A 7440-nucleotide genomic window follows, 5' to 3' on the forward strand; every position below is an offset into this window, starting at 1 on the left:
TTTTATGGGGAGCAGATTTGATAGGTACTAAAGATTTGCTGACTCGGGAGCATTCGGATAAGAGCTCGACTTGGACCATAGTTGAAGTCTAGATTACATAGAATAGTTATATCACTTTATTTATTTTCGCTGCAAGTTGTAATTATTTTATATTAAGTTTTAGTTGATAAATATTGAAATAAAAATGTTTTCACTAAAGTTTTAATTTAAAGTACTTTGGTTTGTTGTACTTTGTTATTCACTACCTCGGGAAACCGAGATGGTAACAGTCCTATTTATTTGGGAATGTCTAGCTAAAGGCTCATAAATAAATGGGGGTGTTACAGTTACCTCACCGAGGCCTCTCCCGCCGCACTGATGATAAGTGCATATTTTATATACTTTCATCCCCTATATTAGCTCCATTTTATTTGTCATTTAGCACTTATCATAGTGTTTTGAGCTAATATTTGTTATTCTAGTGCATTTGTTTGTCTCCACATGTTTTGTAGGATACTTAAGCTTTTTGGAGCTAAAATACTACAAGATGAGCCACTAAGTTCATTAAGCTAAGCAAGACCAAATATTGGGCTATCATGGAGTGTTTGCATGGGTTTTTCATGAAGAAGTTGATGGACTAATGTGTGCAATACAATTGTTGTCAACAAACCAAAGTCAAGCCCAACTTCAAGTCCAAGTCAAGGTGGAAAAGATAGGATTCCAAGCTACCTAGGATGCCAAGAATTAAGGTCTTAACCGGGTGATTAATCGCACAATTAATCACCAACATAGGATTCTCCAAGCAATTAAGAGGAGAATTAAGGCAAAGGAGCTGGAAACACACGACCCCGATCGGGGTGGGGTGGCCCCGATCGGGGTTGCATGCCTCTTGGATTTTACGTTATGCTCTCCTCTCCTATAAATAGGAGAGGTGTTCCAAAGTTTTAGGCATCCAATTTTCACGTCCAAGTTTAGTTTACAATAGCCTTAAGCATTATATTTCTCTCAATAGTTTTCATATTAGTTTACAAATTAGTTAATCTTGTAGTTCTTCAAACATTTGATTCTAAGTTATTTCAAGCTTTTGGTTATACATTGTTCTTCCATACAAGTTCTCTACTTTTAAGGTATTTCTACTTATAGTTTATATCTCTACATTTCTATTTCAGTTTATACATAGTTTATAATTAAATAATTTGTTTAGATTACTTTAGTTTAATTCTTCCACATGTTAAATCAATTAGTTTATATAAATCATACAATTATGTTCACCACTTCTCTTAATTTAGTTTACAATTTACATTTTAGTATGAGTAGCTAAATTTCCTAGTCTAAGGGCTAGGGGAGCCATGCATAAATCAAGTATATAACATGATAAAATAGATTAATAATAATATTGATCATATTGCTTCTATCACATGCTCGTGCCACAATGTTTAATCTTTGTTTAGGGCCCTATTCAATTGATTACGTTTGTTTATTCGTTCTATAAGTCGAGAGGCACGGAATTGAATTAGACTAAGCATGTATAGTAGGACGACCTAGTCATGGACGAGAGTTTCTCTAGGACCCGGTCTATGGTTGACACTAATATCGTAAGGTGAGTGTCTCTAAGCCTAAGCAATTGACAATGTTATTAGTACCGAGTTTATCATGATCATATATTTACCTTTGCATGTGTGACCCGAACCACTTAGACTCTCTTTTATTATATATTTTACATCATAATTTTTATTAATCACAAAACAAACAAACCAACCCAAATCGAAATCGACCTTGATAAGAATCTACCCATAGCAATTCACGAAGTAATTCCCGTTTCCTTGTGGTTCGACCCCTATTACTACATTAATTTGTGTTTAGGGAATTTTATCTTTGCATAGATACGCGATAAGCCTACCAAATTTTGGCGCCGTTGTCGGGGAAACGGTTTTATTACATTTGGAATTGTCGATTTTTATCTTGTTTTTCTTTGTATTGGGGAACACTTGTTCCTTGAGACCGTTACTTATCATTTTCTTAGAAATTGTTGTCTTATGTCCAGGTCCTCTCGAAGTGGAGAATTGCTTACACCGGATTCCGAGCCCGAGAAAACCTTTAGGAGAAGACGACGTTTTTGGAAGGAAGTTAAAGAAGCCACTTCTCCCATCCAAGTTGAAAGTGCTAGAAAGTCTTACTTAGACGATCTAGAGGTTCTTGAAGAGGAGGAGGTTTCTTGTTCATCAACTCCACCACCATCACCATCTACTACCAAAAAGATGGTGAGACTTTCCGATCACTCAAAGCCCACCGCGGCCATGCTTCCGGCCGGTATCACCACTACTCAAATCACCGCGCCGGACTTCGAGATCAAACCAGCTTTTATTAGTCTTGTGGAGAGAAAGCAATTTGGAAGAAGTCCTTTGGAGGATCCCAATTTGCATGTCCAAAACTTTTGTGACTATTGCTCCATGATCCGTCAAACGGGCGTCACCCAAGCCCAAATAAGGGAAATACTTTTCCCTTTCTCTTTGAAGGACAAGGCCAAGCTTTGGATCAATAGCCTTGACCGCACCACCTTGGGAATCACCAATTGGGAGACATTGGCTCTTACTTTTTATCAAAAGTTTTTTCCACCGGAGAAAACTCAAACTTTGAGAAGCCAAATTACCGGATTCCGTCAACAAGCTCTTGAGAGCTTATATGAGGCATGGGAGAGGTACAAGGAGTTGCAAAGACAATGCCCACATCATGGGCTAGATGATTGGTTTCTAGCAATAACATTCTACAATGGATGTTGTGCCGAGTCACGAAGGATTCTTGATTCCGCCAACAATGGGCAGTTTGATCAAATTGACATCGTTCTTGCTCATTCCACGATCGAATCTATGGCGATCCATGATGCCCAATATGTCAATTCCCGAGTTGTGCCCTCAAAAGGTAAAGAAGAATCCTCTACTAACTCCGTTTTGCTAGCTCAAATTGCCTTGCTACAACAACAATTGGCGGAAAGAGATGCTAAAGATTTCATCCAACAACTCAATGTTGTGTCTTCAACAAGCCAAATCATCGTTTGTGATGGATGTGGAGGTGCGGGCCACTACGCCGCTCATTGCCGAGCTCCTATGGAAGAGGTAAATGCTTTTCAAGCTCTAAGACAAAGTTCATATCCACCGGGTACATTTTTCAACACCTATAACCCGAATTCAAAATTCCATCCGAACTTGTCTTACAATAGAAACAATGTGCTTAACCCTCAACCCCCACCACAACAAAATGCCTATGTTCCTCAACAACAAAAGTATATCCCTCCACCGGGTTATCAAAATCAACAAAGGCCTCCACAAAACAATTACCAACAAAATCCACCACAAAATGGCCAACAAAACAATCAAGGAGTTGGTAAGCTTGAGGGCATGATAATCTAAATGCAAAGGGACTTGTTGGCTCAAATTCAAAAGAATGATCAAGCTCATAGTGCCGCGGTCAAGATGTTGGAACAACAAGTGGCTCAATTAGCCGCTTCTAACTCTCAAAGGAAGAACGGCCAACTACCTCCCCAAGGTGAGCAACCACATGAAACCGCTAATTCTATTTCCTTGAGAAGTGGTTCAAGCTATGATGGGCCATCCATGACTTTGGATGAAGAGGTGGTTGTTAAAAAGGCTAAGCTTGGGGGAAATGACAAAAAGAAGGCTAGTGAAGAGCCTATTGTTAAAGATCGTGTACCATTTCCTCATCGATTGTTGATGCTAAAGAGGAAGAGCAAGCTTGATGCCAAAGATGTTGGGTCTCCTATACCAAAAGAAAGTGATGAGGTGGTTATTGAAGAAATCTCTCCTATTGCTAAGGAGAGTGATGCCGTTCCAAACAAGGTGAGTATTCCCAAAGAGATAGTGAAAGATGTGGAGGATGCTCCTCCCAAAGAAGTTGTTCAAGTACCATTTCCCCATCGTCTAGCAAAGCAAAAGGAAGAAGGTAAGTTTGGTAAGTTCATGGAAATGTGTAAAAATTTACAAGTCACCGTCCCATTTTTATAATTGCTTACCCAAGTCCCCTCCTACGCAAAGTTTATGAAGGAAATTCTCTCAAAGAAGCGATCCTTCAATGAGGTTGAGACCATTGCTTTCACCGGAGAGTGTAGTGCACTCTTACAAAACAAGTCTCCCCCGAAACTTAAGGACCCCGGTAGCTATTCTATTCCTTGCACTATAGGCAAATATACCATTGATAAGGCCCTTTGCGACCTAGGTGCTAGTGTAAGTGTTATGCCCTATTCCCTTTGTGAAAAACTTAACATGGGTGCTTTAAAATGCACAAGTACAACATTGCAAAATGGCGGACCGTTCTTTAAAGCGACCTTTAGGTGTCTTAGAAGATGTACCCGTCCAAGTTGGCAAGTTTTTCATACCCGTTGACTTCCTCATACTTGATATGGCCGAGGACTCACAAACCCCAATTATATTGGGTAGGCCATTTTTACGCACCGCGGGTGCGTTAATTGATGTGAAAAATGGGAAGTTGACGTTGGAAGTAGGTGATGACCGGGTTTCTTTTAGCAAAAATAACACCATTAGAAGCCCTTTGTTACAAGAGTCTTGTTATTTACTTAGCACTGTGGACTCTTCTTATGCCTCTACTACGCTTGGATCCTCACTAATGGATCCGTTGGAGGACGATATGGGTGTTGTTTGCTTTGTAGGTGACGATGCTACAGGCACTATTGCTAAGAGTGCCAAGAAGAAAAAAGGGAAATTTTATTTGAAAAATTTCAAATGGTTGCGGAATGCTAAAGGAGCTATGACATGGATTTTGGTTGGTGGCAAGCTCAAGAACAAAACTTGAATCAATTAGCTTCTTACGTCGTGCGGGACGTTAAACCAGCGCTTCTTGGGAGGCAACCCAAGCCTTTTATTGCTTTTATTTATTTTTGTTTTTAATTTTCTGCAATTTATTGTTTTTCGTAGATTAGTAATAAAATGTTCGACTTGACGATATTTCTTTTTGTGATTTTTTAGGTGAAAATGAAGAAATGAGGTTTAGAAGTGAATATGGCACGCTTCCCCATGCAACAACCCCGTTCGGGGACGTGGTTTTCGAAAAAAAGAAGGAAATTACATCAACGCGGAAAAGAGGCAAAACCTGAAGAGGAGGTCAACCCCGATCGGGGTTGGGTGGCCCCGATCGGGGTCGTGGTTCTGTGACTTTCTGGCCTTTGCTTTATACGGGTAAAAAAAAAGATAGATTTCTTTCTATCATTCAAGCATACCCGACGATACTCATTTCCTCCTTTCTCTCTCGTTTCTTCACATTTTTCACCTCAATCACAAGGAAGCATCATTCCCCCGAATTCATGCTAGCTTGGGGGAGATTAGCAAATCGAGTAAGTTTTTTCATTGCTTTGCATATTAGTTTAGATCTTGCAACCCATTAAACATAACCTCTAGTCCTTCTTGTTTTGTGCCTTGAGCCATTTTTATGGTTTGATTGGGTGATTTGGATAGTTGGCACATTGAGGACAATGTGATGTTTAGCTTGGGGGGAGATATTGCATTTGCATATAGAATAGTTTGCATGTAGTGTAGAAAATTTGAAAATTTTTGAGAGAATTTTTTGCTTTATGCTTGCTTGTAGCCTACTTTCCTCTTTGCTTATCCTAATAATGGCTTGTTGCTAATGATTTATTCTTTCATGATGGGATATTAGCTACATGGGGATGTCTTGACATAGTAGGTGGGAGATGGAGAATGAACCGAATAGGCTTGATCTTGACTTGTAGCAAGCTACAAAATTGATAAGGTAGAACCTCCTTTAAGGCCATTTCATCTTTATTTGGTCTCACTTAGGTGAGTGTAGGTGTCTCCTTATAATGTGTATTTCATCAAAACGCACAAGTATGGTTCTCATGTCATCTCTTGGTAAGCATGCATTCATTTGTTATAGCATTTTGGAGCCATTCACATGATATTTTTGCCTTCTTGACCCCTTCACAAACAATTTTCCATAGCTACATTATAACTTGCCTACCTTGTTGAGCTAGTAGCTTGTTTGGTCTTGTTTGGGTGCTCAATTGGATTTTGTTTCAAAGTTATGAAAATCTTGTGAGCTTGGTCTTAATGCTCAAGAGATAAAAAAAGAGGAAAAGGAAAAAAATGAAAGGAAAAAAAAGTGAAAAAGAAAAATGATGAAAAAAATGAGAAAAGAAAGAAGAAAGAAATGAAAAAAAAGCATTAAAGAAAATGAAAAAAGAAGTATGAATTGAGAAAAGAAAAAAGAGAAGAAGAAGTTGATGTGAGAAATTCTCGAGCATTATTCATACATTTTGGAGAGTTTTCTTATGATTTGAATTGCAAAATTGGGTTAGAATTAGGGATTGAGCATCCTTACATTTGGTTGTTGCTAGCTTGACATTAGCTCCACAATCCATAATACATTTGTTCCCCCTTCTTACCCATCACATATTGCCTTCTTCCTACTCATTTGGCTTCTTTATCATGCTTGCATTTGATTGTTTTGGCTTACTGGTTTTGATTGATTACCATATTAGATTGCGGGCACATTATTATAGGTCGAGGATAGTCGAGTGTTTATTCACAAAATTGTCCTTTCACATATAAAAGAGTTTGAGTGTCCCGTGAGAGTCCATAAGTCAAAGGATCATGCAAGAGCTTAAAGGTTCATTCAAAGTTTTCTATGCTACGCCGTCGTGTAAATCTCAACCATGCTTTGCTTTATTCCTTGCCCATGTTGTTTCGGGTTTTTAAATCGTTATGCTTAGCTCATTGGGATATTGCAATTGATGGGATTTGGTTTCTTGCTTGGGGACAAGCAAGGATTTAGCTTGGGGAAGTTTGATAAGTGCATATTTTATATACTTTCATCCCCTATATTAGCTCCATTTTATTTGTCATTTAGCACTTATCATAGTGTTTTGAGCTAATATTTGTTATTCTAGTGCATTTGTTTGTCTCCACATATTTTGTAGGATACTTAAGCTTTTTGGAGCTAAAATACTACAAGATGAGCCACTAAGTTCATTAAGCTAAGCAAGACCAAATATTGGGCTATCATGGAGTGTCTGCATGGGTTTTTCATGAAGAAGTTGATGGACTAATGTGTGCAATACAATTATTGTCAACAAACCAAAGTCAAGCCCAACTTCAAGTCCAAGTCAAGGTGGAAAAGATAGGATTCCAAGCTACCTAGGATGCCAAGAATTAAGGTCTTAACCGGGTGATTAATCGCACAATTAATCACCAACATGGGATTCTCCAAGCAATTAAGAGGAGAATTAAGGCAAAGGAGCTGGAAACACACGACCCCGATTGGGGTGGGGTGGCCCCGATCGGGGTTGCATGCCTCTTGGATTTTACGTTATGCTCTCCTCTCCTATAAATAGGAGAGGTGTTCCAAAGCTTTAGGCATCCAATTTTCACGTCCAAGTTTAGTTTACAATAGCCTTAAACATTATATTTCTCTCAA

At 38.8% G+C, this 7440-nt stretch overlaps 1 non-coding gene across 1 annotated transcript; it reads right to left on the reverse strand.

Annotated features, from left to right (window-relative positions):
- Positions 1–2609: 2609 nt before the first annotated feature.
- Positions 2610–2716, reverse strand: LOC141636758 (small nucleolar RNA R71). The gene has a single exon (XR_012541344.1). It is a non-coding gene; the product is annotated as a small nucleolar RNA R71 (small nucleolar RNA).
- Between the last annotated feature and the right edge of the window lie 4724 nt (positions 2717–7440).

This window comes from Silene latifolia, chromosome Y (genome assembly GCF_048544455.1).
Source record: "Silene latifolia isolate original U9 population chromosome Y, ASM4854445v1, whole genome shotgun sequence".
NCBI lineage: Eukaryota > Viridiplantae > Streptophyta > Magnoliopsida > Caryophyllales > Caryophyllaceae > Silene > Silene latifolia.